This window comes from Macaca fascicularis, chromosome 1 (assembly GCF_037993035.2).
Source record: "Macaca fascicularis isolate 582-1 chromosome 1, T2T-MFA8v1.1".
Classification (NCBI taxonomy): Eukaryota; Metazoa; Chordata; class Mammalia; order Primates; family Cercopithecidae; genus Macaca; species Macaca fascicularis.
Window position 1 is genome coordinate 121,451,009 of NC_088375.1, and position 15,057 is coordinate 121,466,065.

At 39.3% G+C, this 15,057-nt stretch overlaps 1 protein-coding gene across 5 annotated transcripts in view; it reads left to right on the plus strand.

Annotated features, from left to right (window-relative positions):
* Positions 1-15,057, plus strand: part of SLC16A1 (solute carrier family 16 member 1) — a 43,449-nt gene that overhangs the window by 13,351 nt on the left and 15,041 nt on the right. The window contains exon 1 of one of the 5 annotated variants that reach the window (XM_073998561.1): positions 6,330-6,400. The exons of the other annotated variants lie outside the window; for them this stretch is intronic. The gene's annotated coding sequence lies outside the window, so the exon portion shown is untranslated. Of the gene's footprint in view, positions 1-6,329; positions 6,401-15,057 lie in introns of those variants that run through there. 5 annotated transcript variants of the gene reach the window in all.

Below are 15,057 nucleotides of genomic sequence, written 5' to 3' on the forward strand. Positions count from 1 at the left end.
CTGGGATTACAGTTGTGAGCCACCATACCTGGCCATATTTTCTTCTACTATCAAGTAATACATGTTCATCGGAACAAGTCAGTCAACATAGTTGTATGGAAAGAGCATATTATCTCCCCTTCTCAACCTTCAGCAATGTGACATTTTAAGTATGCTCATTAGAACATATTTACTTAATTAATTTGTTTACCTATTTACTTTCTTCCCCAGAATCTAAGCTCCATGAGGGCAGGGCTTATGTCTGTCTCTTTTTCTCTTTCACTGCCTTTACTCCAGGCACTCAGATTTGTTGAATGAATGGCCAAAATGTTTGGTGTATATGTGTATATCCTGATACACTTTTTTTTTTTTTTTTTTTTTTTTTTTGAGACGGAGTCTTGCTCTGTCGCCCAGGCTGGAGTGCAGTGGCGCGATCCTGGCTCACTGCAAGCTCCGCCTCCCGGGTTCACGCCATTCTCCTGCCTCAGCCTCCCGAGTAGCTGGGACTACAGGCACCCACAACCGCGCCCGGCTAATTTTTTGTATTTTTAGTAGAGACGGGGTTTCACCGTGGTCTCGATCTCCTGACCTTGTGATCCGCCCGCCTCGGCCTCCCAAAGTGCTGGGATTACAGGCGTGAGCCACCGCGCCCGGCCCTGATACACTTTTTAAAATGATGATACAGTTGTACGATGTGTAATTTTTTTTTTTTTTTTTTTTTTTTTGAGATGGAGTCTCGCTCTGTCGCCCAGACTGGAGTGCAGTGGCGTGATCTCAGCTCACTGCAAGCTCTGCCTTCCGGGTTTACGCCATTCTCCTGCCTCAGCCTCCTGAGTAGCTGGGACTACAGGCGCCCGCCACCTCGCCCGGCTAGTTTTTTGTATTTTTTTAGTAGAGACGGGGTTTCACTATGTTAGCCAGGATGGTCTCGATCTCCTGACCTCGTGATCCGCCCGTCTCGGCCTCCCAAAGTGCTGGGATTACAGGCGTGACCCACTGCGCCCGGCCAATATGATGTGTAATTTTTTAAATCTTAGTTTGCAATCTTTTTTTCTTTTTTTTTGAGATGGAGTCTCACACCGTCGTCCAGGCTAGAGTGCAGTGGTGCGATCTTGGCTGACTGCAACCTCCAACTCCTGGGTTCAAGTGATTCTCCTGCCTCAGCCTCCTGAGAAGCTGCGACTACAAGCGCCCACCACCATGCCCAGCTAATTTTTATATTTTTAGTAGAGACAAGGTTTCACCATATTGGCCAGGCTGGTCTCGAACTCCTGACTTCAGGTGATCCACCTGCCTGGTCTCGAACTCCTGACCTCAGGTGATCCACCCGCCTCAACCTCCCAAAGTGCTGGGATTACAGGCATGAGCCACTGCGCCCAGTCAGTTTGCAATTTTAATTGCAAAAACAATACGATGAAGTTTGATAATTTAGGACATTGGTATTTGATCTTCTTTAGCTGTTATCACCCTAAAATGTTGCCTTTCTACAAATCTTTCTTTGTTAGCCAACAAAGTATACCCCATTCTTCCTCACCGCTCACTGCAGCCTTCGCCTTCCGGGTTCAAGAGGTTCTCCTGAGTAGCTGGGACTCCAGGCACGCGCCACCATGCCCGGCTAATCTGTAGTGTTTTTAGTAGACACTGGAAAATTCCTGTTTTCAGTTTAAAACGAATGGGTCACTATCTTTTGAAAAAAGTTGTACTGATGTGAGTACTTATCCCAAAAGTAAGTGATCCATTTTATACCCCCCACCTTTATTATAGAATAGCCTCATTCTCCCTAAATAAAATCATGCTTATTTGGTTGAACAAATGATGTAAGTCATTTTCTTACAAGGAGAATTAAGAGTGTTTGCTACCAGATTCAGATTATTTAAACATAACGTTGGCTGAGATTGACAAAAGAAGATTAAAATAAGTAAATATACACACACAATTGTGTGCATATTGCATATATCACGCCTGTGTATATATATGTTCATTACCTTTAAGTTTGCATGTTAGTTTGCCCATTTACAAATATGTTCAGCTTCATCAGTTCTCTATACTACTTTAATCCTCCTCATATCTAAAACAAGTACTGTACGAGAGGATTAGGATTGGGGTCACAATAGTAGCATCTTAGGGTATTGTAGAGTATTAAAGTCAAGTCAAATTAATTGGAATTATATATCAACATATGCCCAGTAAAATGGAAATACAAGTGAAGATTGATTCTTATTCAGGCATATTGTATCTTAATGAAATTTAGTTGAAGTTGCAAATAGAAAGCCAACATTTTCCATTTATTTATTTTTCATTGAAATAGGTTGACTGGCTTTGTTCATGATATAGCAAAAGTAGCTCTTAATGCTGGTTAGCTGAAACATTGATTGCCAGGAAGCTGTCTAGGAAAACTTAAACCCATTTCGCCTAACAAGCCAGAGATATTTATAATACATATTATTTGGTAGTTAAATCCCATTCTCTGGAAATTTCTTGAGGCTGGTTCTTTATGTCCACATGCCTTCATGTTACTTCAACTTTGTTTATGCCTTTTCAAAAAATTTCAGCATTGAAGCTTTGCTCAGCTGACTCTAGTTGGACTAATATTTAGCAAAGATTCTTCACCAAAAGTCATTTACAAGGTAGAAAAGTATCATACTGGCCTGACAAGGTGGCTAACACCTGTAATTACCAGCATTTTGTAATCCCAGCCTGTAATCCCAGCTACTTGGGGGACTGAGGCAGGAGAATTGCTGGAACCCAGAAGGTGGAGGTTGCAGTGAGGCAAGATCACGCCATTGCACTCTAGCCTGAGCAACCTGAGCGAAACTCCATCTCAAAAAAAAAAAGGGGGTCATACTTGAACTGCAGTGAACGGAGAGAGGTGTCAGAAAGTCTGGAAATTAAGGGATATTATTTATGCTGGAGAAACCCTCCTCTCAACCTCCTTCTGTCTTACTTTAGGTGGTGAAAGGGCCCTGAGATCTTACAAACACTCTCCATTTCATCACATCACAAATTTAGCACATGCTATATTTACTTGAAACAAAACAGGGCTTTTGTAGATCACAGTAGAGATGAGGACACTTACAAATGTTAGCTTTCATATGTTTTATGGTCCTGTAGGCTCCTGACAAGTGTGCATTGTAAGCTTTCTTGTTAGGAAAAACTTTGGACAAATTTCTTGTTTGGAGAATGCTCTCCAAGAATACGTGTGGTATTTAGGACTACAAGAAAATGTGGGCCGGTCTCAGTGGCTCACGCCTGTAATCCCAGCACTTTGGGAGGCCAAGAGAGGTGGATCACCTGAGGTCGAGAGTTTGAGACCGGCCTGACCAACGTGGAGAAACCCCGTCTCTAATAAAAATACAAAATAAGCCGGGTGTGGTGGCGCATGCCTGTAATCCCAGCGACTCGGGAGGCTGAGGCAGGAGAATTGCTTGAACCCGGGAGGCAGAGGTTGTGGTGAGCTGAGATCGGACCATTGCACTCCAGCCTGGGTAATAAGAGCAAAACTCTGTCTCAAAAAAAAAAAAGAAAAGAAAAGAAAATGGGAAGAGGTCTATAGGAGATAAACTTGATAAGCCAAAGAACTCTTTTTTTATACTACATCATTATTTATTCAACTTTTATTTTAGATTCTGGGGTATAAGTGCAGATTTTTTACAAAGGTATGCCATAATGGTAAGGTTTGGAGTACAACTGAACCCATCACCCAGGAAGTAAGCATAGAACCCAATAGGTTGTTTTTCAACCCTTTGCCCCTCTTCTCTTCTCCCCCATCTTGTATTTCCCAGTAACTGTTGTTCCCATCTTTATGTCCATGTGTACCCAATGTTTAGCTCACACTTATAAGTGAGAAAAGTATTTGGTTTATTGTGTTAGTTTGCTTAGGATAATGGCCACCATCTTCATCCATGTTGTTGCAAAGGACATGATTTTGTCCAAAGAACTCGTAAAAGAAAGTGAATTATTATTTCGTTCTATAATAGAATTATTGCATGTTCTTTTTTAACTGACTAAAAATAGTAAATTTGACATCCTTGATCAAAATTATTTTAATAAATGAGATGTATGTACGTAATTTTTATCAAAGTATAAAATATATATTATTTAAATAGAGCCTAAATGATGTACAGTGAAAAATAGTGTATTCTGCACCATCTCTGACCATCCTTTCCAGTATACACATAGATCAGCTTTTTTCTGTAATTAATACATCCCTGTTATACATCAGAATTTACTGAAAAAAACATGGTGCTGAAGAAAGCATTGTCTAACCTGATTCTGATTCAGTTGAATGCACCAAGATGATATGCAGTCTGAATAAACCATTAGGTATCAATTTAGTCACTTTTGCGATCAAATTGAATTAATGATTTTAAAAAACAGCCATTCTCAAAGTGTGGTTTTTTTTGGACCCTTCAAGGACCTCAAGACTCTCTCAAGATTGCAGTCTTTAGATTTCACTTATAACTAATCATCATGAAACTATCAGCCAGGCAGTGACCCACGCCTGTAGTCCTAGCACTTTGGGAGGCTGAGACCAGCGGATCACTTGAACCCAGCCCAGGAGTTCAAGACCAGCCTGAGAAACATGGCAAAACTTCATCTCTACTAAAAAAATACAAAAATTAGCCAGGCCTGGTGTTTCGTGCCTGTAATATCAGCTACTCATGAGGCTGAGGTGGGAGGATCACTTGAGCCCAGGAGCTACAGTGAGCCACTGCAGCACTGCACTCCAGCCTGGGTGACAGAACGAGACACTGTCTTTAAAAAAAAATAAATAAATAAATCACTCATCAAATTTTGGTGTAGTATCAAAGAGGAATATCCTCAATTATCTGAAAATGCTATTAAAATACTCCCTTTTCCAAATACATTTCTGCTTAAGGTTGCCTTGGAACAAAAACTTTCCAGATTTGTTGTCTTTTTGGGCCGGGGGATGGGCAGGGGTGGGGAGTGGAGGGAGTATGAAGCTGAGTTTTTATTTAGAATGATGAAAGAAATAATACATAACTTATTTTAAAAAGCTGACAAATGCAGGGCACGGTGGCTAACGCCTGTAATCCCAACACTTTGGGAGGCTGAGGCGGGTGGATCACCTGAGGTCAGGAGTTCAAGACCAGCCTGGCCAACATGGTGAAACCCCTTCTCTACTAATAATACAAAAATTAGCCCGGCATGGTAGCACACCCTTGTAATCCCAGCTACTCAGGAGGCTGAAGCAGGAGAATCACTTGAACCCAGGAGGCAGAGGTTGCAGTGAGCCGAGATCACGCCATTGCACTCCAGCCTGGGCGACAAGAGCAGAACTCTGTCTCAAAAAACAAAAAAAGAAACAAAAAAGAACTGACAGATAACAATGAACAACAGAAAGCGAACTCAGAAAAAAATAAGATAAATTTATGAATCTCTGTACATATGTCTAATATTTTTCTCCCGTGATATTGGGCTGCATACTGTCATTGTCTTTTTTGAACTGCCTCCTGGAAATATGTTTGACATACAAAAAGCTATAGATATTTAATATATACAACTTGATGTATTTGGACATAAGTGTACAACTGTGAAACCATCACCATCAGTACCATAAATTTAATCACTTCCCAAAATTTCCTTCTGCTGCATTTGTTCTTGTTGGTGGTTTGTTTTGCTTTTTCCTGTTGTGTAAAGAGGACTTAACATAGGTCTACACTTTTAGCAAATTTTTAAGAATTCAATACAGTATTGTTAATTAATCATAGGCCCTATGTTATACAGTGTATCTCCAGAACAAACTTTTGTTGTATTATGGAAATTCTGTACCTTCTAATCAATACCTTCCCATTTCCCCTTCCTCCCAGGCCCTGGCAATCACCATTTTACTCTCTGCTTCTATGACTATTTTAGACTCCACATATAAGTGAGATCATTCAAAGTTTGTCTTTCTGGGTCTGGCTTATTACACTTAACAAATGTCCTCCAGGTCCATCTATGCTGTCGCAAGTAGCAGGATTTTTTTTTTTTTTTTTTTTGGAGACAAGAGTTTCCCTCTTGTCCCCCAGGCTGGAGTGCAATGACACGATCTCCACTCACTACAACCTCTGCCTCCCAGGTTCAAGCAATTCTTCTGCCTCAGCCTCCTAAGTAGCTGGGATTACAGGTGTGTGCCACCATAACTGGCTAATTTTTGTTATTTTTAGTAGAAACAGGGTTTCACCATGTTGGGCAGACTGACCTCAGGTGATCCACCTGCCTTGGCCTCCCAAAGTGCTGGGATTACAGGCGTGAACCACCATGGCTGGCCAGATTTCTTTCTCTCTTAAGGCCAATAATACTCCATTATATGTATTTTCCACATTTTCTTAATCTGTTCCTCCTTAGATGGACATTTATGTTGCTTCCGTGTCTTGGCTATTGTGAAAAATGCTGCAAAGAACATGGGAGTGTGCAGGTAATCTCTTTGAGATCCAGATTTCAGTTCCTTTGGATACATACCCAAAGTATGACTGCTAGATCAAATGGTAATTGTATTTTTAATTTTTTGAAGAATCTTCATATTGTTTTCCATAACAACTACACCAGTTTATATTCCCTCCAACAGTGTACACGGGTTTCCTTTTCCCCACATCCTTACCTACTCTTGTTCTTTGGAGATCTGCTGTCTTAAAAAAGAAGTATGTTGGCCGGGCACGGTGGCTCACACCTGTAATCCCAGCACTTTGGGAGGCCGAGGCGGGTGGATCACGAGGTCAGGAGTTCGAGACCAGCCTGGCCAACATGGTAAAAACCCGTCTCTACTAAAAGTTTTTTAAAAAAAACTGGGCATGGTGGCGTGTGCCTGTAATCCCAGCTACTGAGGACACTGAGGCAGTTTGAACCTGGGAGGCGGAGGTTGCAGTGAACCAAGATCACGCCATTGCACTCCAGCCTGGGCAACAGGGTGAGACTCCATCTCAAAAAAAAAAAAAAAAAAAGAGAAATGCTTTCTATTTATTGGTAGAGTGGTCTATGTAAATAATTTAAAACTGGAAATTATTAACTAAAATATTGTTTTTTTAAGGGATTATAAATATGAATTAAAAGCAAGATCTAAAATCAATTATCATAAACAGAATTCTGAAAGATAGGCCTAAAATCCTTCTTTAAGCATTCTAGTTGGCAAGTTGTTAATTTCTCTTATAAGAATAATATATTTAACTTCTTGTAATGTGGATAGGATTTTCCCAGAATGATAGGGTAGGTAAAGAGAGTTGGAAGTTTGCAGAGCCAGGTTTACATTTTTTAAGATTCTTTATATGCAGTTTGATCAAAATTATGCATTTCATAATTGCTGAGTGTTTGGCTAGCCAGATCCAGTAGTTATATTCCTTCTTTGACTAGCACTTTCTGCTTGATTTTTTTCATTGTTTTGGTTTCCTCAATGTATTCGGTTTCCAAGTGGAAAAGAAATGAAAGTGAGGTTTCCTAGGCTTTGAATCTTGGAAGTTAACTTGGGACAGGTGGTTCTGTAAACCATGAAGCTGGATTAGGGCTACAGAGAGCAACAGGTTATCTACTTTAGCAGCAATAGCTTCAGGAAATCAGCCTTTCTGGATTTGAATGTTTCCATGTGAATTTGAAACCTAAAACTAGTTTATACTTAGTAACACATTATTTTAAGGTTATTGGTTTTGGATACTTTCTGCTTGTTTTAAATTCACAAACTGGTCATTGTCATTTTAGGAAAAGACAGTGGCTTTAAGTGTTGATGAGGAAAGTGTACATAACATCATAAATACTATTTTCAAGGCTTTTGAAGCTCTTCTCTTTGGGAGTGGGGCAAGGACATGGCAGGTATGGAGCACAACTTCGGCTTTCCAGATTAATTTACTAGCACAATTTATAAGAGTTTTGAGAAAAAAAAATCAGAAAATCTAGAAGGTGATTCTTATCACCGTCATTGCCAAGAAAAGTTAGGGTTATTGTTTTCTATCATCCTTTACAAGATGAATTGATGAATTTTTCTCATTACCCTATCACTTTGTTTTTTAGTCTCCCATCACTCTTGGGCAATAATAGCTAAGCTGATAGGAAAGCTACTGTGCACATTGTAAGGATTAAAATCTTAAACTTTAGTCCCTTTTAGCCTCTGGGCTTTAGCATACAAAGAATGCATGTGCTCTGTTTTCTCAAGGGAACTCTGAGTACTCTGCAAGGGGGCCTGCTCTCATAATTTACTTTTTGAATGAGCCCTTCTGTTTATAGCTGAGATTTGCCAGTTTAAAAGGAAATAATATGCTTAGATAATATTAACTGACTTTTTGTTTTTTCAGTTATGTACCATCAGAATTTTTAAGTTAACAGGGATAGCCATTGTCAGGTGGTGGCAGAATTGTGTTGAATCTGCGTCTGGTTTTTTGAAGTGTTCTGTTTTTCATAATGATTTTGCATACTCTTATTTCTTATACTTTCTTATTTCCTTTTAAATTTTTTTAAAGCTTCTTGAAGCTTTCAATCTAATTTTGGCACTATGGAATAAGGTATTAACTTGATGAGGCAAGCTTTAGTGACTAAAAATTGTAACTGCCTTAATTGGGACAAATCATAGCTGGCAGCTAAACTCAAGGTTTAATCACGTCCAGCACGTATTCGCTGTTCCAGTCAGAGCTTGATGTGTTAAACAGCCCTACTGTCTGTGTGTGGGTGTTCTATGTGTGTAAATATTCTGAGATGAATTAATCTTTTTAGTAGTTCTTTGAAAATTTTCAAGTGTTCTCTTTTTTCATACTTAGAAGAAGAAAAAACTCATAAAATCAACGCCTGCAGCTGTTTTATTTAACATCATTTTAGAATTTAGGCTGTTTCTGTTAGCAGAGCTGACCTGTTAAATAGCTTTTATTCATATTCATTCCAGTAGAAATTTTAGGAAACCTTAACTTGTAAATATTTTTATCTCACCCAAATCCTAGGTAGATGAAATGCCCTAGGACAAAGACCTTCAGTTTTTAAACTGGGTTATATTTTTGAGGGAATTATTCTGCACATCATCAGGTTGAGAGATAATCTTAGCTAAAAATTACCTCTTGAGAATGGATGCCTGATCTCTACTTTTTCTTTTCCAACTTGAATTATCCAAAAGCCTTTTACCCCCACTACAAAAGAGAAGTATCTCTTACTCATCCCATTTCTTATGGTGGTTCACTGTCCCAGGCAATAAAAATCTCAAAGGAAGGGAAAATTCCAGAATGCATAGTCCTAGAGAGAGTCCCATGATAGAAATCCAAAAAGGGGTTAGGTCAGAAATACTGAAGAATATTGAAAAATTATTTCATCTGCACAACAAACTCCTGCCTTCTCTCTTTTTTTTTTTTTTTTTTTTTTTTTTGAGACAGAGGCTTGCTCTGTTGCCCAGACTGAGCAACCTCTGTCTCCCAGGTCAAGCAATTCTCCTGCCTCAGCCTCCCAAGTAGCTGGGATTATACAGGTACCCACCACCATGCCCTGCTAGTTTTTGTATTTTATTAGAGATGGGGTTTCACTGTTTTGACCAGGCTGGTCTCGAACTCCTGACCTCAAGTGATCCACCTGCCTCGGCCTCCCGAAGTGTTGGGATTATAGGCATGAGCAACTGCCCCTGGCCGCCTTCTCTGTTTTCTAAGTTAGGATTATTATTAGAAAAATGAGATAGTTATCACAGAGATGTGTATCAACACATTTATTTCTATTAAAATGAAGTTTGCTTTTGTTTAATAGAAATCTCTTACTTGATTGGTTTGAAAATGAGGACTGGCCAGCTATTTCCCATAAGTTACATCACCTTAATCTTTAGTGCCAAACACAGCTAAAGTACAGAAGAAACCATCCAGAATGAAGTTCAGAAAAACAAAGGAATGAATGATAATATGACAACATAGAAGGGAGAGTAAGAGAGTAGATAGCATGGGAAGGTCCAACCCATATCCAATTGGAGTCTCAGAAAAGTGAAAAGAGAATGGGGGAGAAGCAATATTTGAAGACATAGTAGGTGAGAATTTTTCAAAATTGTCAAGAAGACTGTTTTGTCAGTATGAATATTTGTTAGCTGTGTCATCTGTATTTTCTAAATAGTTGTCTTCTAAGATCTTTCTCTTTATCTTGCTTCCTCAAACTGAGGATTTATGTTGTTCCTCAAGTCTATAATATCCTTAGTCATTAATCCTTACTCATTTACCGAGACAGTTGCCTCTTCTCCACTCTTTATTCTCTTTTTCCAAAGTCCCATTAGATAAATGTCAGCTCCTCCTATTCTAAAACCTTTCTTTCATAGCTTCAGAATGAAACTCTCGCCTGAATTCTGACTAATCTCTTCAAACCTATTCTTAAGGTTTACTGACTCTGTATATAGCTATGTCCAGTCTTCTAGTTAACTTGTTATTAATTTCATTGACTTGACTTTCTTTTTTTTTTTTTTTTTTTGAGACGGAGTCTTGCTCTGTCACGGCTGGAGTGCAGTGGTACAATCTCAGCTCACTGCAACCTCTGCCTCCCAGGTTCAAGCGACTCTCCTGCCTCAGCCTCCCAAGTAGCTGGAATTATAGGCACGTGCCACCAAGCCTGGCAAATTTTTGTATTTTTAGTAGAGATGGGGTTTCACCATTTTGGCCAGGCTGGTCTCAAACTCCTGACCTCAGGTGATCCACCCTCCTCGGCCTCCCAAAGTGCTGGGATTACAGGCAAGAGCCACCATGCCCAGCCAACTTTACTTTCCATTTCTTGTTCTATTTCAAATCAATTAATCTTCTTCAATGGATCTTTTGTAGAGAAAGACACAATTTTCTCTAATGTTTTAAATGCCTTGTTTTATGTCTTTAGTCATTTAAATATTCATATTTCTATGACTGTAGTTCCTGAGTGTCTAATCCGACTGTGTTGAATTGACATTGCATTTACTCACAGTTAATTGGTTCTTGATGTGCTCACAATTGTGAGCTTATATTTAGCAGGCCTTTGTTTGTGGGAAATCTTTGCTAGCAAAATCAAATATAATGTATCTCTGGAAGAAAAACAAAGATTTTCTACAGATAATCTCCTGCCAAGCATGAGCTCACACTGGCCTGAGTTGTGAATTCTCAGAAGAGTCTTCTGCACTCCTCTTGTCTCCTTTTGTTTATTCTCGTCTTTGTCTTCTTCCTCTTTCTTTTAACCATCCAGATAACCAAGACAAAGAATTCGCCTGCCCTCTCCTTTTGCTTCTGTATTGTCTCCCTGTGCCACAGAACAAATTTTATTCCCCTTGTCACTGTCCTTGAACTTTTTTTTTTTTCGGTTTTGATGAGCTTTATTGAGGTATAATTGACATAATAAAATTTACTAACTTGAATGTATACTTTGATGAGTAACTGTCACCATCATGATAATAAAGTATTTCCATTACCCTAAAAGTTATCCCCAAACCGCTTTGCAGTCTCCTCCCCCCAACCCCTGGTGGCCACTGATCTGTTTTCTATCCCTTATCTAAAATGCTTGGGATGAGATGTTTTGGATTTCAGATTTTTTCAGATTTTGGAATATTTGCAGTTACTTAAGCAGTTGAACATCCCTAATCCAAAAATCCAAAATTCAAAATTTTCCAATGAGCATTTTCTTTGAGCATCATGCTGGTGTTCAGAAAGTTTCAGATTTTGGTTTCATATTTTCAGATTACAGATGCCCAACCTGTGCTAGAATTTTGCCTTTTCTAGAATTTAATATAAATGTGACCATATAGAATACAATCTTCTGTCTAGCTTTTTTTGCTACTTAACAGAATGCTTTTACAATTCATCCATGTTATTGCATGCATCAGTAGTTCCTTTTTATTGCTGAGTAGTATTCTATTATATAGCTATGCCATTTTTTATCCATTCATGTGTTGATGGACACTGGGTTGTTTTCAGTTTTTGGCTATTATGCATCAAGCTGCTAGAGAATTTTCATATAAATCCTGGGTAATACCTGTAGCTGTAATGGCTGGCTCATATGTTAAATGTATCTATAACTTTATAAGGAACTGCCAAAATGTGTTCCAAGGGACTGTAACATCAGCAATGAGAGTTCCATTGGCTTCATATCCCCACAAAGTCGTGGAATTATCTATCTTATTTTTGTGATTTTAATTTGCATTTTTAAATAACCAACGATGTTCAGCAGCTTTACATGTGCTTGTTTATCATTCATGTATCTTTGGTGAAGCATCTGTTCAGATCTTTTGCTTTTTTTTAAGTTGGATGATTTGCCTTTTTGCTATCGTTGTGCAAGTTTTTTATGTTTTGGGTATGTCTTTTGTTGGGTATATTGTTTTGTATATATTTTGAATTCTAATTTTTAGACTTTTTTTTTTTGAGACACAGTCTTGTTCTGTCGGCCATGCTGGAGTGCAGTGGCATCATCTCGGCTCACTGCAACCTCCACCTCCCAGGTTCAAGTGAGCAATTCTGTTGCCTCAGCCTCCCTAGTAGCTGAGACTACAGGCACGCACCACCACACCAAGCTAATTTTTGTATTTTTAATAGAAACGGAGTTTCACCATGTTGGCAAGGTTGATCTCAAACTCCTGACCTCGTGATCCGCCCGCCTCAGCCTCTCAAAGTGTTGGGATTACAGGCGTGAGCCGCTGCACCTGGCCAACTTTTTTTATAGTTGTTTCTTTATGTTCCTTCAGAAATCTTTGCCTGATTTAAATATTGATTATTTCAGTCCAAGAGGATAGGTTATCTATTTTAATTTCTCAGTATTATAATTTTTGGTGTACATATCTTATACATCTTTTGTGAGAATTATTTCTATATAGTTTACCATTTACAATAGCATTTAAAAATTTTTTCAAATTTGGATTGTTCATTGCTGGTATATAGAAATACAACTGGTTTCTGTTTATTGATGTTGTATTCTGAGACCTAGTCAAATTCACTTATTTGATGTTCTAAGGAACATCTCTTTAGAAAACTCTAAAGAAAAGGGTTTTCTTTATACACATCTGTCATCTGAATAAAAACAACTTTATTATTATTTATTTTTTAGAGACAAAGCTGTTTTTGTTTTGTTTTGTTTGAGACAGAGTCTCCCCCTGTCGCCCAGGCTGGAGTGCAATGGCGTGATCTCAGCTCACTGCAACCTCTGTCTGCTGAGTTCAAGTGATTCTCCTGCCTTAGCCTGCCGAGTAGCTGGCACATACCACCATGCCCGGCTAATTTTTTGTATCTTCAGTAGAGACGGGGTTTCACCATGTTGGCCGGGCTGGTTTTGGACTCCTTACCTCGTGATCCGCCCGCCTCAGCCTCCCAAAGTGCTGGGATTACAGGTGTGAGCCACCACGCTGGGCGAAAACAAGGTCTTGCTCTGGAGTGCAACAGCATGATCATAGATCACTGTAACCTCAAACTCCTGGGCTCAAGTGATCCTCCCACCTCAGCTTCCCAAGTAGCTAGGACTACGTATGTGCACCACCACACCCAATTTTTAAACAATTTATGTAGAGGTAGGGTCTCGGTATGTTGTCCAAGCTGTTCTTGAATTTTTGGCAAACAATTCTTCCACATTGGTCTTCCCAAAGTGTTGAGATAAGTGTGAGCCACTGCACCTGGCCTATTTTATTTCTTTTCCTTTCTTTATGCCTTTTGTTTCTTTTTCTTGCCTGCATGCACTGGCTAGAACCTATAGTAGAAATGGGGTTTCACCATATTGGTAAGGTTGGTCTCGCACTCCTGATCTCAGGTGATCCACCCACCTCTGCCTCCCAAAGTGCTGGGATTACAGGCGTAAGCCACTGCGCCTGGCCTAAAGCTACCATCTTTTGACATCATATATATATTTCTGATTTTAACTGTATTGGCTAGCTGTTGTTTAGGAATTTCTTGTCATATAATGGAGAAAAATACCTTGAATCAAAGCTATTAGATAAAAGGAAACTTGTCTGAGATAGTTCTCCAGCCTGTTAAGTGAAAATTTTGGGTGTTTAGAATTATCTTATTTTTTTGTAAATTGCTACATATCCAGTGAGTCAGGCACCCACTCCTAGTACGTTAAGTCAGCCATAAATAAGAGAATGTGAAAAGAAAGTATGGAAAAATATGTTTTGGAAAAGGTAAAAAGCTTACAAAGGCTATATTAAAACCTATAGTGTCGGGGCTGGGCATGGTGGCTCACGGCTGTAATCCCAGCATTTTGGGAGGCCGAGGTGGGTGGATCACCTGGGGTCAGGAGTTCGAGACCAGCCTGGCCAACATGGCCAAACCCCGTCTCTACTAAAAATACAAAAATTAGCCAGAGGTGATGGCGTGTGCCTGTATTCCCAGCTACTTGGGAGGTTGAGGCAGGAGAACTGCCTGGGAGGCGGAGAGGTTGTAGTGAGCCAAGATCTCGCCATTGTACTCCAGCCTGGGCGACAGAGTGAGACTCTGTCTCAAAAAAACAAAACAAAACACACCTAAAGTGTTTGTAGGTTATATGTTATGTGAATTTTGCAAGCAGGCAAGTCAAATTGGGCATTTGGTTATCTATAATAATTTAAGGAATTATGATGTTAACTGATTTATTGAAAAGGGTTTATTTCAATTATGATTTCTTAAGTGGTGAGAAGCTATTTTCCTTTAAGCTACAAAAAATTATGGGTAATGCTATGACTCTAAAACTTTTTCTGATAATGTCTTTAAAAGAAGATAATGTCTATTGGATAAGTAACTTTAAAAAAATTCATTTACTCGAGAGCTAAGTATAAAGTTCTGAAGGAGAAAAACACCTTTTTTTTTTCTTTTACACAGTCAACAGTCAGCACATCACAAAACACTACTGTAACCAGATGTGTGGGGGTTTTTTCCCCCACATATACCAAGCAATTGTAGGAGACACCAACTGGGTGTCCTGTAATTCAATTCAATTTTGACTTCAACTACCTGGAGTTAGATCCCAGGTTAAGGGCTCAGTCGCACAAGACTGGGACCCTTACTTCACATGCCAATCATACATAAGTAGGTTGTAAACTGTACTTGTGACTGACCAGCTGTAAATCGGGCTACCACTACCCTCTCCTTGGGTTTGATTAATTGCTAGGAAGGCTCACAGAACTCAGGGAAACACTTTCGTTTGCCAGTTTATTATAAAGGATACTATAAA